This window comes from Ceratotherium simum, chromosome 16 (genome assembly GCF_057802395.1).
Source record: "Ceratotherium simum simum isolate JZ-2026a chromosome 16, ASM5780239v1, whole genome shotgun sequence".
Lineage (NCBI taxonomy): Eukaryota > Metazoa > Chordata > Mammalia > Perissodactyla > Rhinocerotidae > Ceratotherium > Ceratotherium simum.
The window spans coordinates 5,896,604-5,919,034 of NC_141915.1; the positions used below are offsets into that span (position 1 = coordinate 5,896,604).

The following is a 22,431-nucleotide window of genomic DNA, read 5'->3' on the forward strand; positions in this document are numbered from 1 at the left end:
CAATCTCTGGAGAATTTTTGGTTGTCACAACTGGGGCTTCTACTGGCACCTGGTTGATAGAGTCCAGGAATGATGCTATATGTCTTATAAGGCACGGCCAAGCTCCCCACAACAAACAACTATCTGGCCCAAAATATCAATTGCGCCAAAATTGAGAACCATTAGTGTACAGACTTTGAGATGAGCAATCTCCAAATTGGGGTGCAGGCAACCCAGGAAGTGCACAGGACAATCCAGTAGAGTACAAGAAAAAAAGATTAAAATTTCAATTCATATTAATTTTTACTCCAAAAAATGGTATTAATTTTCAAATACTTAAAGTATAGATTGATACTATTCCCTTTACATAGTTTTCATATCCCTCCAGTCACACCTGACACTCAGTTTGAAATGCCCTGAGGGCTGAGAGAGGACCACAACAGGAGGGGATGACAATAGCACCCAATTTATTTGTTGGCTTTCAGCATGTTGTGCCATCCTGCAGTTTCCATGGGCCAGGTCAAATGCATTTATGGATGATGTTATACAGTTTTGACTAAGCTACCTATCACAACATGCACAAGTAGCTTTAACAGGTCTTGTAAAGAAATCTGATTGACTGAAGATAGCATTTATAATGCAAACACAAGCAACAGGAAGATGACATCTATCTCAGAGCAAGCTCTTTGAGAGTCATATTACGAGAAGAATTGACAATATACTCAGATCTATACTGGGGGGTGGGGTGGGGCTCTCTAAGGGACAGTCAGTGAAGAGTGACTATCCTCTCTTCCAGGTCTCATTCCGTAGGGGTGGAGGAGTTGTGATCTGAGCAACCCAAGGACCCTGACTTTATTTGGGTAAGACCATGAAGCAATGTATGCCTCAGGGTGTTGTCAAAAACAATAGAGCAATCAGCTAGCAATCAGTGGTGACTAACAGCTCAAAGTAATTCTAATAGAGACCAAAAAGCCAGAAGTTTATTGGGGACGGCAAGGTAAGAGACAGTCAAAGAGAACCCTGCTTAAATCCCAGTGATCCAGGAAGATTATGTGCACTCTCAAGGCTATGCCCTCTCAGTAACAACAGGAGAGGGAACCTCTGAGCTACTAGTCACTGGCTACATGGGACTCGTCATAATCTCCTGAACTGTGGAAGGAGTCTCCAAGCCACGCATAGATCTAACAGCAAAAGACGAAAACTTTACTTGCTCAGGGGATATATTAGTCAGCTGGGGCTGCCATAACAAAATAGCATACACTGGGTGGATTAAACAACAGAAACTTAGTTTCTCACAGTTCTGGAGGCTGGAAGTCCAAGGTCAGGGTACCAGCATGGTCAGATTCTGGTGAGAGCTCTCTTCCTGGCTGGCAGACAGCCACCTTCTTGCTGTATCCACACAACATTTCCTCGGTGTGTACACGTATTGAGAGAGAAAGAGAGCAAACTCTCTGTTATCCCTTCTTATAAGGGAACTAATCCTATTAGGAGGGCGCCACCCTCATGACCTCATCTTACCCTAATTAAATCTCCGAAAGGCCCCATCTCTAAACACCATCACACTGGGGGTTAGGGCTTTAATTTATGAATTTTGGGGAGACGCAAATATTCAGTCCAAAACAAGGAGCTTAAATATAACCTCTAACCAATCAGTGGCTGACCATTAAGCTATGCTGACCCAGCAGCTAGCCCTAGGAAACCAGGCAAATCTATAGACACAAAAAGTAAATTAGTGGTTGCCTAGGGCTGGGAGTGTGGAAGGAATGAGGAGTGGAAGGAATGTGGAAGGAATGAAACAAATGAGTAGAAAGTTTCTTCATGGGGTGATGAAAATGTTCTAAATGTTCAAAAGTTAGATTATGGTGATAGTTATACAACTCTGTTGAAGGGGTTCAGAACAGGCCTCCCCAAGACGTGCCACTTTAGCATGTGGAATATTTTGAACTAAAGGCAATTGAGACCCAGTGGGCTCAAAAGAAACGTTTACTCTCCCTCAAAGAATTTAAATTTGGGGCCTTGCCCATAGTAAGAGTCATTGTTGATAGCGGCTCAAGACAAGGTTGACATAACAGAAGCTATATTGTAGAAGAGAAACCCTATTGTAACTTTGAATGACCTCTGATTAACCAACCCAGCTGGATATGCACCACCCAGGAGATCTAACTGCTCTGTAGATTTTACCACCCCTGCTTGTGCATGTACCTCCCAGCTGCAATAAGATGATAACTTTGTTCTTTTGAGTTCCTTAGGAATGTGATGACCCCTGAACAGAAAGTCTATGCTGATAGCCGTCATCAGTGAAAACTGAAAAATCCAGTACGGCACTCCCAGTCTGTAACACCAGAGGGTCAACATTCCTAACCCTCTCCCCTATAACCCACCAGCCTATATAACTGCTGTAAGATTTCATGCCCCCCTAAGATGGTTCTTGGAGACATTAGGCAGCCATCTTTCCCCTTGCTAGCAAGCTGTAATAAACTGCCCTTTCTTTTCCACCATCTTGTCTCTTGATGATTGGCTTTTGTCTCACAGGCAGCAGATTGTGCCCTTTGTGTAGTAACATTATCAGAAATAAATTTTTATGACATATCTGTATGGCAGGGCAAACCTCTAGTTACTGAACGTCTGCTCTTCTTATCATCCTGTGACTTCCCCTCCTCCCCTCTGAATGCTCAGGCACCTATCCCATTCCTTAGTTCAAGATGGCATACACACCTCATTTTACCTTTTTGTCTTGGAACCTGTCATGTATGTGGGGTTCCTGTACATATGCAATTAAATTTTATTTTCTTCTATTAATCTGTCTCATGTCAATTTAATTCTTAGACCAGCCAGAAGAACCTAGAAGAGTAGATGAAAATTTCCTCCTTTCTGACACTGTAAATATACCAAATATCCTAAAAGCCATTGAATTGTATACTTTAAATAGGTTAATCTTATAGTATGTAAATTATAACTCAAAAAAGTTGTTTTTAAAAAAAATCGTAGGTAATAATTATAGCCTCAGATTCACTCCTGAATAACAAATCTATTAATTCCCTATAATATCACTGGAGAGTAAGTAAGCTTTGACAAGACTAAGAATGACCTAATATGAGCCTTAGTCTGGGCTCTAGCAGGTAAATTTGGCAATGGAAAGGTTTAACATTTTGAAAAGTAAAACATTGAAACAAAAGAGTGGGAGCATCTCTGTGTGTAAAATTGTTATATAGGCCTTCAGTGAAATACATGAACCTAAGTCTGAAGCTTGGTGGATCCAAGACATAATACTGTGGAAATGTATCTTAGTGTTCCTGGGGAGAGAATCTTAAGGGCTATGAATGCAAAACTAGTACAAAGACATGAAAGAGAACCTAGTGGTGCCAACATGTCTCCATCATCTGGAAATCGTCTATTAAAAGCAGAAAATAGATAATTTTTTAATTTACCTTGACAATAATACCCTCTTTTAAAACATTATGATAGACTTCAAAGCTTACTACAAAGCTACAGTAACCAAGACTGTGTGGTACTGGCTTAAAGCTAGACCTATAGATCAATGGAATACAATTGAGAGTCCAGATATAAACTCAGGCATTTATCGTCAGTTGATTTTCAACAATGGTGCTAAGATAATTCAATGAGGAAAAAATAGTCTTTTCAGCAAATGGTACTGGGCCAACTGGACAGCCACATACAAAAGAACAAAGCTGGACCCCTACTTCACACCATATGCAAAAATTAACTAAAAATGAATCAAAGACCTAAATGGAAAAGCTAAAACTATAAGTCTTCTAAGAATACATGGGTGAAAATCTTTGTGACCTGGGATTAAGCAATGTTTTCTTAGATATCACATCAAAAGCACAAGCAACCAAAAAAATAAAAAAAGATGAATTAGGCCTTGTGGGGACTCACTCATAGAACAAAGATTATTCTTAAGTGAAAACATTTGAGCTAAAGAAAATGCAGAAGGAACTTTATCTGAACTTCCCTTATCTGACGACAGCAGAGCCTCCAGAAAATACACCTGCCATTCATAGGGAGTTTCCTATGAATTTGGCTGCAATGGAGACAGACTGCCCCATTCCATTAGCATCAAAAAGTCCAATAGAAGCTTCCATAACTTCCCAGTAAAGCCCTGGGGGCGGGGGGGAAACACTCTGTTAAGGTTTGCATATAACCCTTTTATCTCTGGCTGTTGAAGGAGTTCCTCTTAACTGAAGGCATAAATAAACCTTGACTTTTCTCCTATTAAACTATCTACCGTTAGTTAATTTGTATGCCCCAATCCCTGGGCTTAAATTGGAAAAGTTTTCCTCCTGACAATCTCATCCAAAATAAAAACTTTTGTGCTTTAAAGGACATTATCAAGAAAATGAAAAGACAACCCAAATAATAGGACAACATATTTGCAAATCATCTGTCTAATAAGGATCTAACATCCAGAATATGTGAAGAACTCTTACAATAAGAAGACAAATAAGCCAATTAAAAATCAGCAAAGTATTTGAAAAGATATTTCTCCAAAGAAGATATGAAAATGGACAACAAGCACATGAAAAGATGCTTGCCATCACCAGTCATTAGGGAAATGCATAGCAAAACCACAAGGAGATAGCACTTCACTCTCACTGGGAGGGCTAGAATCCAAAAAACAGACAAGTGTTGGCAAGAGTGTGGAGAAATTACAACCCTTGCGCACGCTGGTGCGAATGTAAAATGGCGATGCCGCTTTGGAAAACAGTTTGGCAGCTTCTCGGCAGGTTAAATACAGAGTTACCATACGACCCAGCAAGTCTACTCCTAGGTACATACCCAAGAGAATTGAAAACATATGTCCACACAAAAAGCTTATACATTTACAAACTTGTTCATAGCAGCATTATTCATAACAGCCAAAAAACAGAAATAACCCAGATGTCCGTTAACTGATGAATGGATAAACAAAATATGGTATATCCATACAGTGGAACGTCATACAGTCATAAAAAGGAATGAAGTACCGATAGCTGCTACAACATGGATGGACCTTGAAAACGTTATGCTAAATGAAAGAAGCCAGACACTATATACCATGTACTGTATAATTCCATTTATAAGATACTTTAATACAGGTTTTATTATTATTTGGGTATAGTAAGGCCAACAGATCAGGAGACAATTGTCATTAAAAAAATAGTTTGTTACCCAAAGTTTCCAAGAGGAGGGGACATGCAGGGAGGCCACATGGGAAAACACAAGTATATCTCAGGAGGCAGAGGGAGAGTGGAGAACTGTAGGCAAGAGCTGTTGTTGAGGTTTCCATGGGGAAGAATGGTGAGCAGGCTTAGGACTGGGTAGTTTGAGCAATTCCAGTAGACTATGGGGTATCGGGGTTGTATCTAGTTGTCTGGTACCTGGCCCTCGGGTGATAAGGGCAGGTGTATAGTGTCCCTGAGTGTGAGAGCTCGTTAAAGTGGGTGATTGGAGGTGTGAGTTCTGGATTTGTTGGTTTGCATTTGAAAAGCACACTCCCTGGTGAGTTGTTGACTGTCTCTAGGAATTAGCTAACCCTGGCAGGGACAGTGTCTCCAGTGTTAGCAAGACCCCAGATGTCAAAGCATCAGAATACAGAAAGTAAAAGACATGGTTAATCCATATAAAATGTCCAGAATAGGAAAATCCATGGAGACAGAAAGATTAGTGGTTATCAAGAGCTGGGGGTGGAGAGGAAGGGGAAGTGACTGTTCATGGCTATGGGATTTATTTCTGGAGTGATGAAAATTTCTGGAATTAGATACTAGTGGTGGTTGCAAAACCTTGTGAGTATATTGAAAAACACCGAATTGTACACTTCAAAATGGTGAATTTTGTGGTAGGTGAATTATATCTAGTAAAAAGATAAAGAAACAAGTTACAACAGTGAGAAAAACCATGCTGTGAAAAATATTCTGCTTACTTAGGAAGAACTGGTTGTTGAAGAATAATTTTGAGGAGAAAATTGGTTTTACAATTTTCCTAGTTAAAGAAAGGAATATTGGCAAAGTCAGGTTCTTTAGGAAAGCAATTTTTTCTTAATGTCCATTTAAGTCATAGGTTGTTTAAACCAACGCTTAAGGCCAGACTCTAAAACAAAACATGGCTTAGGTCATGGGGTGTAATAGGTATCCATTCCCCTTATTTTTGGTAAAGAACTCCATGTACTGAGGCGAGGCTAACTGTACCTCCAGTTTCTAAAAGGACATCAGACCTATTCCTGACCAATCAAGGCATCATATTACCAGAGACAAATACCAAAGCTCATTAAGCCATTCAGACCAAATTATTAGTTAAGTTAAGCCACTTGGCCCAATTCTGAGACTCCTGCATGAAGAAAAGTAGTGCATTCCTTTCTAGTGGAACTGAACCTAGAGGATATGAGGCTAGAACTCCTGGAATCCAACTATAGAGAGAAAAGTCAACATGGAGAAGGACAGAGCCAAGACGTGGGAAGATACCAGATTATTGCAGCGTTGCTTACGTACCTGGATTAAGCCAGGCCTAAAGCTTACATCCAGATGTTTTAGTTACGAGATGCAATTTTTATATATATTTTTTGGTTTAAGCTAGTTTTAATTGGGTTTCCTGCCACTTGTAATCACATAAGGCCTAAAGGAAACCCGGAGAATGCTTTCATAAAAAAAAAAAAATCAAACAGTATAATCCATAAATGATCTTGATGAGGAAAGAAATGAGCTAGTGTTTATAAACTGCTTTATAGGCTCTATTTTATCTGACCCTAGGAACCATGTTTGTTATTTTGCTCATGTGTTGTTAGCTACACTTGAAGCATAAAGTTTGGTATCCATGACTATTTTTTTAACCAAGAATGAGAAAAATGATGCTGTTGGGATGGAAAAATTTTTCCTCTACCCTCTTAGGTTGTGGTTGGGGTCCTGCAAATAAAATTGACAAAAGAAAAATTGGCAAGGGAAAAGACATTTTTATTTACGTAAATATGTATGCAGGAATTCACAGAAAAATGTGACAAAAAGGGCAGTTAGAATTTGGGGCTTATATACCATCTTAACAAGTGAGGGAGAGGGGGAGAAGGACACTTACAGGAAAACAAATGACTTTTTGGAAAGATAAACGTGCCCTTTGGAGAATAGGTGGGAGAAACGATAGTTTCGTGACAATGTCTGTTTGGGTGAGATACTCACTTCTCCTCTCAGAGAAGAGAAAATTAAAGTTGATTCCAAAAAAGGGGGTGTATGACATTGAGTTCTTTTAAGGGGCTCTGCTTTTAGGCAGATAAGGGATTTCAGTAATTCAAACGCCTTTAGCTCAAAATAATATTTATGCCATAGTGGTTTATTCTGGATCCCTTCAATGCAAATTACTCAACAGTCACATAGCTAATTAGGAGGGAAAACAAAGAACTAGAATCCACATCTTCTGGCTCTAGTTACTAACTGAATAGTCTCCTTGATAAGCTAAAATTATCATCCTTTCTTATTCTTAAAGCCATTGAATAATTTCCCCCAAAGACATACAAATCTTGGTTCTGCTTTTTATAGAAAAAAATCATCTTGCAAACATGGATGTAACAGCTCTTTGGGTCTTGAAATTGTTACTGAATGTCAAATATTACGCTCTGTGTAACCTGCCAGGCATTTGTTTTATTATGGTCATCTCCTGCTTTCTGGGGTTTTTTTTTGTGGAAAAATATTTGAAGGAAAAAAAAGGGAGAAATATGTACCTTTCCAGCCACAGCAGACTAGCTCTAGGTGTTCGTCCACAGCTCTTGCTGTTGGATTGACAACCCCAGCTGTTGATAGGCTGCAGCGAGACAGCAGAGAGAGAATGCAATTCATCAGGACCCTGGACAAATGGGCATGTCTTAATGTTACCATTTTCCTCATGGTCATAATAACCCCCTGCATATCACACCTGGAATAATTCAACTGAATTTGACCGACCAGTTGAGAAATTATTTGGAAAGTATGTGTTCTCTCTTTTTCTGCCAGAGGTTGGTGGATTTGACAGTGAGCAAGCCAGAGCATGGTCTCCAAGGCTGGTGATGAGCTGACACATCACTGAAAGGGGTTCACTTGCATCTAATAGCACCCTTTACTGTCTCTGACCACACTGGCCCAGCTCCTGAGTCTTTATGCAGCAGACACGAAGGTCACAAACTGGCTGCAGTGAGGGCTGTGTTATTGTTTTTGTTTTCAATTGAATTAATTGCTATCATGTAAAATTCATGAGTTCACAATAAAAAGCTTCAATTCTGGCTTCTCTGGAAATATCAGAATGTTTGGGCCAACTAGGTTTCCATTTTCACATGACAGTAGTTGGCTGGGGTAGGGTGGTAAGGCTTACATTTAGACAGAAGGCATGCCCTTCAGTTGGCTGTGGTGGCCACTACAACCTGACATCCCATTTCTTTCTCTTATGCTATCTGCTTGGGCCCTGGATGTGCTGGAGTTGGCTGTCTCTGCAGCAGAAAGTGAAAAAGGACTGCTTGGAAAATTTCCCTTGGCCCTGAGATTACTGACCGGGTCAGGTCCATATTGTGACCAACCTCTACCTTTGATAGGGTTGGAACTACTAGCTGTTCCCCCAGATGGAATCGTGAGATTGTTTCTAATTTCTCTCTCTCTCTCTCTCTCTCTCTCTATATATATATATATATATATACATTTATGTAATTTTTAAAAATTCTTTCTTCTTGCCTCGGTGAGAAATACCCAAAGTCTAGCTTAGGAAGCCCACATATGAAGGGCATGTTTGAAGTAATAATCAGTCATAAACTGGTTCTTTATCTCAGTCTCACGAATGGAGAATGTATCTTGCTGTCTCCAGCCATGTGTTAATGGTTTCTCTGGGGTCACCTGTACAGATAGATCTTTTGAATTTCACTTGGAACACATGTGGTTTTAAGCTAGATGTTAATTGGAAACATTTATAGTGTCAAACATTTGATTAATGCTCTGGGTTTTAATTGAAAGGAATGAGTATTTCTTAAATCAACTCTTCACAGTAATATGGTTTTTTAAAAGAAAGATTCCTAGAATAGATTAAACATTTATTTGAAAACTGAGTAATATTAAAAAACAATCCTCATCATTTAATACTGATTTGCCATCATCCCTTTTAAACAAATATTTTGGGGACAATTACTAGCCTATTGGTAATTAGAAACAAAAACAATCAAATGCCAATAAATTCAATACTGCTTTCGGCCGAGGGCCAGTAACAATTCAGAACCATGCTGAATGTGATTTCACTCTACTGTTGAGGTTTTGGTGTAATACAGAACTTTCTATATATTTCACCCTTTGGATAACATGGTCTGAGACATGGAAACCCATTGTCTCCACAGTGAGAGTTGCTCTGTGTGGCAACTGAAACAATTAGGACGTGGTTCAGAGACTGAGCATAGGGTAATATTCTCCAGGTGCGAGAAGCCCAAAGTGGGACTCAGTTGAGTTCAGAAGAAGGTACATTTTGACTTTAATTTTTGTTCGTAAAGAGCTCAAATTGGGTCTCCAGATGGTGCCCTGTAGACATAATTAAGCCTTGCAATAAATCACATGCCAGTGACATGGCAATTATTCTCGGGCCCTCCACACCTCCGCTGTCAGGTGCTTGGAAAGGCGCACCCAGACATTCTTTCAGGTGTTCTAAAACAATGATGTGCCATCTATTAGGGCCTGAAGGGGATGCCGCCGTTCACTTTTTACTGTCAGCCAGGACTGATAATAGGTGCAAGATGTAGTCTGGTGCTGAGATGTTAGTCCACATTGCTGCCCTGCACTTGGTATAGCAGGAGAGAATCCTAATAGGAAAAGAAAAATGTGTTACAAGGCTATGTCTACATAACTGACACAGTTTGAAATGGAAAAAATTAAATATACCTATTAGATCTTTTATTTCCCAAACATCTTGCTTAACATTTTTCCCACTGAATTAACTAACTGATTGGTTGTTTTGAAGTCATTTATTCTTCATCTCTTTGTTCTTTCAATGTGTGTGTGTATTTCAATGTCCTTCAAAGATGAGTATTGTATAAATCTCTTTAAAACTCCCAAGAATATGTCCACAGACACATCCAGGGATACATGGACATTTACTTGGGAAACACTGACTTAAGAACTTAAAATCTTATTCTATGAAAATGTCTTACAATGAAGAATAATCAATGTAAAATAGAAATAAATTTCATTTTTAAAATGGGTAAAAATATTTTCTAATATTTTTATGGAATTGACAACACGAAATGTTAAAATTCTCTTTAGTTTGAGAAACTACTGTGGTATTAAACACCGACTATGTATCAGATACCATAACAGGCCTGGGCTTACAAATGTCATTAAAAACTGCCCTTGTCTTCAAGAGGAGAGAAAGAGCATCGCAGCAGATCATCTGCGTTCTTATGAAGCCTGTGTGTCGCACTGAGTTGGGGTCACCTCAGTGGGATTACATGGTTCTGCACTCCATTGTGGGCTATTGAAACAGAACTGAAAGATTCTCAAAGCACTGGAAAGGATGTTGTTTAGTTACAGGAAACGAGGCACTTCTCCTCTCAGTGTTAGCTAGGACCTCATATTAGATTCCTGTGGCTGCTGTAACAAATGACCACAAACTTGGATGCTCAAAACACCACAGATTTATTATTCTACAGTTCTGGAGGTCAGAAGACTGAAATCAGCTTCATTGGGCTAAATTCAAGATGTCAATGGGGCTGGTTCCTCTGGAGGCTCTAAGGGAGAATCTATTCCCCTGCCTTTTTCAACTTCTGGAGGTTGCCTTCATTCATTGTCTTCTGACCCTTTCCTTATATCACTCAATCCCTCACTTCCAACACTTTATCTCTTACTTCCTTCTGATCTCCTCTATCCCCCTTATAAGGACCGCTGTGATTATATCAGGCCCACTAGGATAATGCATCTCAAGATCCTTAAGTTAATCCCATGGGCAAAGTCCCTTTTGCCATGTAAAGCAATATTCACAGGTTCCAGGGATTAGGATGTAAATATCTTGTAGGCCATTATTCAGTCTACTGCTGTCCTTTAGGATCTAAATCTCTTTCTCCAGTCCTGCCTCTCACTTCACGGTTCATGTCATCACCCATGCATCTCCACTTCACCTTGACATCACTTCATATGAACAAGTCCCGGAAGAGCTCATCTTCTTTTCTCCCTAAAATCTGCTCCATAACCCAAACTTTCTTTCTCTTGGAACAGCACTGTCATTATATCTATTGCATAATTTTGAAATTTTAGTGTTATTTTGAAAATCAATATACTTTATTCCCTGTATGCTCTCTGCCGCCAAAGACCCAATACTTTGCCTTTGAAATGCCTCTCAATTTATCCCTTTGCTCATCTCAGCTGCTACCAAACTCTCCCCATAGCAATCCAATGTCCTGGTGAGAATTGCCTAAGATTTCCAGTTAGATGTCTATACCGTTGAACTTTTGTTCTTTTATTTAAGTTGGTAGTACTCATAATAGAATAAAATTTAGGTCAAAGCTTTTTTTTTCATGGAAATTGGTGGTATCTGTGACAAAACCTACATGAAAAATGTTGGCATCTTTCCAACTGTGCAATCACCAACTCTACAATTTTATTTTTCTTCTAAAATGCCTTTGCTATATCAAGCAGACACTACAATAGATACTGTTCTCACTTCAGAGCTTCTCTACGCTGGCACGTGACCACTGTCCATGGTGGCTCGGGTCCAGTAGCTCTCTGAAACTTGCTCCTCTGTTCCCATCCCACATGTTCATCCACTGGGGAGGGGCTTCACACCCTCTTCTGCTTTCATTTACGGACCCCAAACATCGGCACTCAGTTCCACCCTCTCTCCTTTTTAGCACATAGTTTTATCTCCATTATTGAAAAAGCAATCTAGAATAATTTCTCCCAAACAAGCCTTGCTCTTAATGAATCTAAGACGCTACAATGTGCTTGCCAGCCCTTGATGACCCATCCCCATAGAACCCTCAAAACCCAGCATTAGATATGCAGTAGTCAAAGTGTGTGATTTAACAATTTCTTGGTGGAATGACATGTCTGTTCCCTAAGGTTGGAAATTCTTTGAGAACAGGGACTTTGGCAATACATGGCAAATACTATTACATACATAATAAAGCTAAACAGAAGCATTTATATTTGTAAGAATTTAAATCCAGTGTTGATAAGGAAGCTGATCTCAGAATTTAACTAAATTCCTCCCAGCCATAAGCGAACCACATCTTTGTAAGTAATAGATACTTACAAAGAGTAAGTAACTCTTACTTTTACACTTACTCTTTTGAGCAAGACAAATTCCCTGAGATTTCAATTCTGCTGGAGTTTGTTAAACTTAGCTCTTTCTTGATCTCCTAATCCAGCTGCTGCTTCACAGGAATAGTGTACACTTTTAATAATGAATTTCTGTCTCTCAGTTCTAATCCATAATCTTAGCTGTTATATAACAGGAATAGAGGACACTGCTAATAATGAATTTCTCTATCTCACACACAGAAAGAAAACTGTACATTTATTTACCCATTTACTACCTAAGGATGTACTATAATTCCTGCTTATACAACCCCAGGAATTTGTTCTTGATTTGAATTCTCATGGAACCACCTGTAAATGTTAATTTTGGAAACACAGTTTCAAGTGCATCTCAGGATAGATTTCTGCTCTGAGTGTGTAAGCGTCTGTGTTTGTGTGTCAGGAAAATGCAACACATCTAACTTAATGCTTCCCTGGTTTGGGATATTAGATCTTCTTTATAGTCGGCTTAAGAGTTAGAACAACAGAGGCTTAGAGCTGTCTTCCCTTCCAAAAGTCCTTTTATTAAACTCATTGATATTTTCTTAAAGTCTTATAGACTCTCAAATAAGATAATATATGAAAAGTTCTTTATAATAAGAAATAAAAATAATATTTTAAAAGATCTCATCTAATATCAGTTAGCTGATTTCTCTTCCTATACCGCACCATTGCATTGAGCCATGAAGCCCAATGTCCACAAGAAGAAGATGGATATGAGATAGAGGAAGTCTCATTTGACAGAAAGCAGGAGTCTGGCTGTTTCCAGTCTAGAGGAATACGGGAAGGAAAAAAACAACTGAAGTAGGGTGAAGAGATCATACATAAAGCCTCTCCTCCACATCCTTGGACTGATTCATAAGGCAAGTAGGTTTAGAAATGTCCATATAAGTGTGGGGAACCCTAGAAGGTCAAGACTAGTGACCTGCTTTCCCAGCTGTGCCCTGGAGAAGACCATAAGCTTCTAGGTGAATGGTCATCAATGGTGGAGCATTGATGGATAGAGATAATTAGACAAATGAACTTGAGCTACTACTATTTTGAAAGTGGCCCATGTCCTAAATATGGTATGCAGGTGATCCAGAAGTTTCTGCAACCCGGATGATGATACCAACAGGCTAAAAGGGTCAGGGGACTGATATCCACTCAGATTTGAAATGGAGACTCAGAATATTGGGAATTAGTTACAAGAGGTAAAGAATCAAGATTATGGACTACAGCTATGGGTACCCATGAAGTACCCCAGTGGCTCCTTTTCCCATTGCCATGAGGTCACATAAGTGCCCCCATATGTATGGACAGAGTGGGTGGGGGAAGATGAAACTCTGATATGTTGAGCATTTTATCCCCAAAAGATCTAATAAGTCTCAAATGACTGTTTAAGCCCCAAAATACTGAATTATTAATTGGTAAGTTTAGATACAACCTTCTGCCTCTAGCCAACATAAGGCAGGATAGGGGCTTATTAGAAAGATTCTATCAGTTACAGAAAACAAAAAAGCTACACTGTTTTTGTACATCTGATTAGTGGAGTTTTAACATTTTCTACCACTCTACATACACGTAAGGTTTTATTTATGGCATTATTCACACCCAATATCAGAATGGTGTACATATTATATGCATGTTTACAAATATTTGTTAAATGACTCAGTAAACTCCATCATTGATTCAAGGGTGTAATGTTATAGAGGGCAATAAATGTCAGCAACTCACATCCTTTTTCTTTTTCACATCAGAAGCAAGAACATGTGATTGGAGAGAGTTTGGACATGATACTGGCAACTTTCTCCATGAAATGCATTTATACTTTACTTTTATTATTTATGACTTCCCTTTCAAATTCTCAGTTCCAAAGAGGTAGGCAAGGTGTCTCTTATAAGCTCAAAACTCAATTTTGGAGATAGATGAGAATTACACCAGCAATCTTACTAGAGACTGCCTCCACATGAGGATGAAAAGACACACACATAGCAGCGCAATGGGACCAGATAACACAAGGGACCATAAATACACAAGAGAATTAATTGCCTGGGATGAGTTCCTTGTCAAGTAGGCAAGTTGGAGCCACCACTCATGAATGTAGAGTCCAAAGAAATGAGTTAAAACAGCATATATAATTCCCCAAGTCAAGGACTGTGACCTCATTAAGAGCATTCAGTAAAAAGACTTCTGTCGTTTCTCTCTCTTTCCTTCCAACCACAGCTGGAGAGGAAGAAGGAAAGCAGGGAAAAGAGAGGAAAGAGGAGCTGTGTGAGAGCAGACCACCCAGCCCATGGCTTCTCCTGCCTAAGCCACGACAGCCACAGGTTTAGCCCACCCAGGCAAGAGGGAAAAGACAGAGGCTATTAGGCATTAGATTGAAGGCTTTAAATAAACAGGACTGATTCACAAGAACTCAAATGAGACACTTCAAAAAACCAAAAGAGACAAAAAAGTCATAGAATCTAGTGGAGATGTCATTAAACAGCCCCTTTGCCCAGAATAGAGAATGTGGTTGGGGAGGTTATTAAAAAAAATAAAACTGTTTCATGCCTGTCCCGCAAAGAGTTTAGATTCCTCAATAAACTTGTTATATGAGTCTCATGGCTCCTACATCTTGTGGTTGCTTTGAAAATTAAATGAGGTAAAAATTATGAGACCTAGTGTGTAAGAGACACTTAATAAGTGCTACTAACATTTCTCTTCTCTTCTTCTAAATGGCTTCTGACATGTTTTTATCCTTATCTAATATGATGAGAGAGATATTTACACATAAATTTATAGATATAGTCATTTACATAAAAGTTTTAACATAAAATTATATACTGATGCATATGTGATGTGTGTGCTTGTGTGTGTTTAAATGAAATGGAGCCCCACTGTCGTCCTCCCTTTTTTTTTAGGAAACAAGCCTGCACCTCTTTTATCTTGATCCAGAGACAACTAGTCTACAGTTGCCTTAGGAAATGCCAAGGGATTTGGGTCAATCGACCAAAAAAAAGTACAAGAGTCCAGGCATGAAATGGGTAATGAACACAGTCTTTTGAGAGATGAGTAAGAGACCCAGTCAGACTGAAGAAGATGGCTCCATTGGGGTTAGTCATAGGAGACGAAGCGGGGTAAATACAGAGGATTGCGGTTGGGGAATTAAGACTTGATCCTCTAGGTTAGCGATTTCTTTCTCCCTTCCTTCTGTCCTTTTCTCCTTCCTTCCTTCCTTCCTTCCTTCCTTCCTTCCCACACTCTTTGTCTCTGTCTTTTTTCTTCTTCTTTAAGCACCCACAGGTAGGTTTTCTACAAATGAAATCTCACTGGGAAGTCCAACACACAAAGCAGATAAAGGCGACACTGTTCTGGTTGAAGCAGGGATGAGGAACCCAGAGTTCTCTCCACTGAGAACCCCTACCACAGAGCACCGAAAATCCCTCTATAGAAAACACAGCCAAAAACAAAAACAAAAACACCACTCTAGGCAGTGCCAAACCATTGGAAGATTTTAAATAGCGCAGTGGTTAAATAAAAACTCAGCATTCCAAAACATCAACTTGGTAGAAAGGTGACAAGTGATGTGGAGGGGGCAGTAATAGCCTTTGGTGGGGTGACTATGCACTGTGTCAACATGGCTAAGCTAGAACTATGTTTCTGAGAATTCTCTTCCCTGTATGGTGCGGTTGGAGCTGGCCACAAGAGAATTTTGTGTGAGATTTGGAAGATAGAAAGGAAGCAGCACTGCTCTAGGTGTTTGTGGCAGCTCACGCATATTGCCACATCTCTTTCTGCACCTCCGACTACTGGGCCAGCTGTATATTTAGGTCCATGACACGGGAATCCAGTAGATCAACCACATCGTTGAAGCTGATTGCTTAGAAGAGGAAGACAAAGACGCGGGTTCCAGTTTGCCCTTGCTCTCTCACACTTCACATCCATCATTCCTTCCCCACCGTTTGTGTACTGAGTTCAAGCTCCAACACCGGAGACAGAAGCAGCAGATGTACGTGAACTACTTAACCAGCTCTCACCATGTGGTCAAGTCAGATCCCCGTAATGAACCCCTTCCTCCATACTCTGTCTGGTGTTCCCGTTTCTCTGACGGAAGCCTAGATTACTACAGCGGCAGGTGGTAACCTCTGTTGATTTTAAAATCGCAGTGAGTCTTCCAGGTGGAAGTGTCCATTTGACAGAGGGCTGAGACTCAAGGACGTAAGATCTCCTGATACTGATTTAGGCACCTTAGGCACTGAGATAAGGAATAGACATGAGGAAAGAAGCCATAAGTTTTCTGAGAGAAAAAGGTGCAGCAATAAGCAGAAGGCTGAGAACAAAACTCTAGGGACCTTCCACGGCTGGAAGCAGGGAGAGAAAGAAATCAGTGTAGAAGACACAGGAGAAGTCAGACAAGTTAGTGCAAGCCTGGGAGACAATAGTGTCATGAAAGAGAGAGAGGGGAGATTAAGGAGGAAAGCCTTGATAGTTTCAAAGACTGAAGACATGGAAAAACAATCTGTAGCACGTGGGAGAAGAACACTTGACTTTGCAAGAACAGCCACTGTGCCAGCAGGGGACACTCTGGCATGCAGGAACCAACTGACCCTAACCCACGCAAGGCCGCGGGCTGGGGGTCACTCCGCCCCTGCATTAGGAAGGCAGCTTACTCACCTTGACTGTAGAGACTTGTCCTTATCGTGTAGCTTAGCAGTTTATCAAAGCAGTCTCGCTTTCTTCTCTGAGAACAGGAGAAAGTCAAGAAAATTTACTGTGGGGGGAGGGAGTGAAGAGAAAAAAAGAATACACCGTGCTTTCAGGAAATGGTAACCTCCTCACATCACATGTTGTGTGTTATATATCATAGGTTATTTTATTCATTTATTCCATCAATAAATATTTGAGTCCAAATTGTGCAGAGCCCTTTCCTATTGGTTGTGCACTTCTGACTAGAAAAGACTTACCTGGTAATAGATTAAACTCAGTGAAAATCTGATCAGTGGCTTTGTTTCAGAGCCATGCCCAAGAACTACAGTAAAGTAAATAAACACCTGAAAGGACAGTGGGTAAATGACTATCACATGGAGAAGACAAAGAATATGATTTCCTAGGTGTGGAAATCCTAACCCAAGCAAGGAAATAGCTTGTGGTGGAAAGAAGGTGATCATTCATGTAATTTTCACTGAAGTCTTCTTGAACTTAACTGCCTATTACCCCATTAATTATTCCAACAGTTCTCAACCTTTCTCCCCCACATGCATGATGGATGGCATGTGTGACCCATTACCACGGCATACTCCGTGGAGGGCAGGATTCCTAAGTACTTGCTGTAACTCCATGCCTTTCTGTCAGGCTCAAGGAAGCATACTGGAATCCAAGTGGGAGACAGATTTTTTAAATATAGAAATAAGTTTGAATCTACTCAAATACATTTTAAAAAATAAATGATTCACACATATTGACATTAAAACACTATTATTAGTGACACATCTAACAGTTGATTATTATAAAGGGACAGTATTTTACAACTCCAGAGCTGAGAATTGGTGACTTATAAAAAAGAAAACTACCATCGCCTTCTAAGATTTTAGAAGACCACCTATATTGCCAACTTATAAGGCACAAGGTGTCCCACTGACTGAAGGAATCCTGTGTCTTGGATAGCTCCTAGCTGCTTTAGTAATTAGCCTTCCAAAAACACAACCACAAGCACTCACTGGCATCTTTATGAGACCTCCAAAGTGCCTGGATGTAGAGGCTGAGGATACTGTTTGTTCTGGAAAGGCTAAATCTTGGGTGATGGAAGAAGGCTGGATAGATGAAGCCATAGAAAAGCATACTTTCTCATTGACATCTGTTCTCATCCAATCCTCAATAAAAGTGTCCGTTAAAATGCCAAATAACACCAACACAAAGACAACAGATGTGGAGGGCAGAGGTTAGGCAAGTTCAGTTCACACCTGTGGGTCAGCTCACTCCAGGTTCTCCTCCCATGTGCAGGGAAATCAGACTCTCAGGAGTTAAAGATCAAAAAGACTTAACAGTTCATTGTATCCAGCTCCAGGCATCGATGAAGGAGTGCCCTGGGTCTCACTTTGGAGGGTCTGGTTTGTGAGTTTGGGGTGAGAACAGCTTGCTCTGAGATCGCACTGCTTAGGCAGAAGGAAATTCTGATCTCCCAAGGAGGGAGAGGTGGGCACTGTACAAACAGGCAGAGCCTTTAGATGTGCAAACCCTTGATTTTCAAGGGGCTCAAAGAACTTCTTCCATGTGTACTGTTAAGAAAAAAAAATGCTATTTAAACAAAAATTGACCACAGCTGTGTCTGCTTTCTCGGCCAGTGACATAATTTGTCTTTGGGGTAAATAGTTCTTTTGTTTCAGCTTCTTTTGGGGCGCCCTATGGAGAAAGAAATGAAGACTCATGGGCATAGCATGGATGAGTTAGTGTGAGACCAAAAGTATGGAAGTTCATACATGCATATGTACATACATAAAATATCCGAATTGCTCCTAATAAGATGAGAGAAATTTTTGGTTTCCTTGGGAACCCTGAGAGAGACTTCAGGGGTCTGAGAAAAGCTAAGAGGGAAATATAAAAAACATCTAGAGCAGTGGTTTTCAAACTTTGCTGAATGCTGGGGGGGCATTAAACATATGATGATCTCACCCAAAGGGATTCTGATTTAATTTGGTCTGGAGTAAGCCCTGGGCATTGGAATTTTTAAAAGATCTTGAGATGATTCTGATATATAGCCAAGACTGAGAACCATTGGTGTAGAGAGACCAGAGCAGAAGGCTCTACGGAGGGACATAGCCAATAAGAGTGTTTCTGCTTGGGGCTGGCACGCAGCGGTGAAGTGCGCATGCTCCGCTGTGGCGGCCCGGGTTTGCAGGTTCGGATCCCTGGCGCACACCGACACACGGCTTGTCAAGCCATGCTGTGGCGGCGTCCCATATAAAGTAGAGGAAGATGGACACGGATGTTAGCCCAGGGCCAGTCTTCCTCAGCAAAAAGAGGAGGATTGGCAACAGGGCTAGTGTTCCTCACAAAAAAAAAAAAAAAAAAAAGAGTGCTTCTGTTTTAGGAAGTAGCCAATACATTTATAGAACTACAGTGTCTGGTATTACACTGGAAATTGTCTTCTTCTCTGTAATCCAGGCGATCATCATTGCTCACTCTCTAAACATCATTAAAACTCTCCCACATTCACTCACACAGTATGCCCGTGTGAGCGGGGCTCTGTGGGATAGAGGAAGAGAGGTGTTCCTTAGGTGGAGGCAAAGCAGTGCAGAAGTGAGGCCTTAGTTGTAGGAACTGTGATTGAAGTAGGACAACTGGGAATTCAGAGGGACGGGGACTCAGGAAGTAAACTTGAAAATATGACCCCCCCCCATCTGCCTAACTCTAGAGATTTGGGGGAAAGCACTGACAGATACAAAGCCATTTATATTCAAATGCTTTAATGTTTCAAGGATGACAAGAGAAAGCTGAAGCTTGAGAATATCCAGGCAACAAATACTTGGGTTACCCAGGCTACAGGAGAGGGTGGACTTGATGATCATGGTGGAGAAAAAGAAATCAACCAAAAAAAGGAATCCCACTGCAGAGAGTCCCTGGCCAAGGCAAGATGAGAGACTGGGCATTCTAGGCCTCAGTTTGGATTCTTCTCATTAGACTCTAGAACCCCATGTCCTGGTGATCATAGTCTATCGTTGCTAGGTACCTTCAAACTGGAGCTCTTGACAAACAAAGCTACTTGGCAATACAACCAGACTTGGCCTCAGGGGACTCAATACTGGGGATGAACAAGGATGTTTATGTTCTAAAGTAGATTATTTATTAATGACCCCATGAGAATTCTAACTGAATGATCGTTACTGATTAGTCATTTTTATGTTTTTTTTTTTTTTTAAGAGGAAGAATCGTGCTTTGAGGTGGGCATGCAGAGATACAGAGAAGAAAAGTAGGTAAAGAACATGAATAATCTTCAAGTGAAATAACCGACTATTGGCAACATGTCACAAACAACCCTGTTCAGAGAAGATTTTATTAAAACTATGTTTGTTTGTTTTTAAATGAGTCTTTAGGCAGAACCGACCCTGGTTTCTCAACTCACAATTTTCTTTGACTTATTTTTTCCCCCTTCCTGTCCATACTTTTTTGAGCTCTGTTCTGTGAAATTCATAGAAACCAATATTAAAATTTCTGATCATATGTTCCACATTTTCTTCTTTCCAGTCACTGAAAACTTGGTCTACAAAGAGCCATAAAGTCAAGAAACGCATCTCTGACTATACCAGATGTATTAGATGGGATAAATGGGAAAGCATCCTACTTAGATGTGGCACACAGAGAATGCTCCAAGAACATTTATTTAATCCATTTACGAATAAACACTCCAAATAAATGAAGCAATATTTAGTGCCACTTTCTAGCTCTCGTTTTGATTTTTATGTTTATATTCTCTGTATTTTTATTTAATTTTGTACATCTTTTGCCAAATTGTTATTCCAAAAGTAAAAAATTTCCCGGTGTACTGCAACCATTGAAATGATAAAAACATATGAAAGAAAAATACTTTCTTCCTAACCTCTCTTCTCTCCCACCTCTGCTCTTATTTCTTTCTTTCCTCCCTGCCACCACCTGCAAGGGTACTGATGTTAATAACCAACGATAGGTAGGGAGGAACTTTTTTTGTTTTGTTTTTACTAAATTGAGTCATACTATGCATTTAAATGTAACTTTCTCTTCTCCCTTAGCAATATTCCCATCATAATAAATACAGTCTAACCTCTTCATTTTAAAAAGTGCATAAGATTCTGTAGACTATTCAACCATTCACCTAATGATGGGCGTTCAGATTGTGTCCTGATGTTTTTTATCGTTTTCCTATTGTTTATTGTTTTTTTTAATTTTTATTTGTTTTTGACATTTACAATTTCCAAAAAATATGCATGTATATTTAGGGGTAATAATTGTAAATGTAGTACATCAACTTGTTAAGATATAAAAATGAAAGAATTTTGTTTTTCCATTAACTGCTCCCAACTATGCTCTGTCAAAACTCCCTTTCCATAAAAACCCAATCACAGTTTCCTAGCATTTGTTTGATAAGACAGTCTCATTTGAGTTTAAAAAATTCGATCTTGTTCGTTTTAAAACTTGAATTTTACATTTGAGTCCAAGGTCTGCTTCCTCCTCCCCTCCCCTCCCCTCCCACACCCCAATACTGACAAGATTTGCGTCTCTAGTGAAATGTCAACAATGAACTGAGAACTGAGTTTTTATCTCAATTTGGTGTTAATCTTTGATAAAAAATATTCAGCCCCCCCCATACCATCCTGCTAACTATCCTTAAGTCCTAAGTGTCTTATTTCTGTAGACTAAATTTGCACAGGTAGATTCTGGGTCAAAGGATGTGTATTTTTTTTATTGATGTTACTATGTTACTTCCCTAAAATGCCAAACCAATTCACTCTCCCCATGACAATGTTTGAGAGTACTATTCCCTCGTGTCCTGGCCTTCAGTAGATGTTTATAATTTTCACTTTTAAACCACTTATTTTGATAATGCATAGATACACAGTACGCTAAAAAATGTTCATATTTTCACCTTTGGACTTTTCTGGGATGGAAAAAAAAAATTGAAGACATTGAATACATGAACATGAATCATTGAATAAACATTTAGTGAGATCTACGTGTCTTGATTTATACAGTGAAGAAACTAAACAGCGTGACTTTCATTATCAGCTCTTGAAGATTCTGTTAATAATCATGACTTTCCTTATGTAACTGGGGACTGCTTAGCCAAGACCCTGCTCCTTGAGGGTGAGCAAATAAACACATTTATAAGAAACAGATGGTTAAACGAAGATTTTTCATTATAACAAATAGTGTGTCAAGATGATAACTTTCTTCTCAAAGTACTGCCAAGAAGTGGGATTTCCTTTGAGGTGGATGGTAGGTGCTGCATGCATCAAGCAGACCTCCATTCTGAGTGTGCAAATGATGAAGATAAGGATGGAGAATTGCCCAACATTTTAAATACCAACTTTAAGATTGTCTCCAGATCTGATTGTGTCTGAAATGAAACTTACTCATGTTTCATTTCTTCTCAGTTTTGGTTGATTCTCTTTTGCTAGATGATTGGTTTTCTACTCTCAGATGTTCTTTTGATAGATATGTCATTTTGGAAAAGTTCTGGGTTAGA

At 39.7% G+C, this 22,431-nt stretch overlaps 1 long non-coding RNA gene across 1 annotated transcript; it reads left to right on the forward strand.

The window, feature by feature from the left end:
- The first annotated feature begins 793 nt into the window (after positions 1 to 793).
- On the forward strand, positions 794 to 20,517 carry LOC147914873 (uncharacterized). The gene is made up of 3 exons (XR_015554577.1): positions 794 to 839; positions 20,133 to 20,185; positions 20,457 to 20,517. It is a non-coding gene; the product is annotated as an uncharacterized LOC147914873 (long non-coding RNA).
- Positions 20,518 to 22,431: the final 1,914 nt, after the last annotated feature.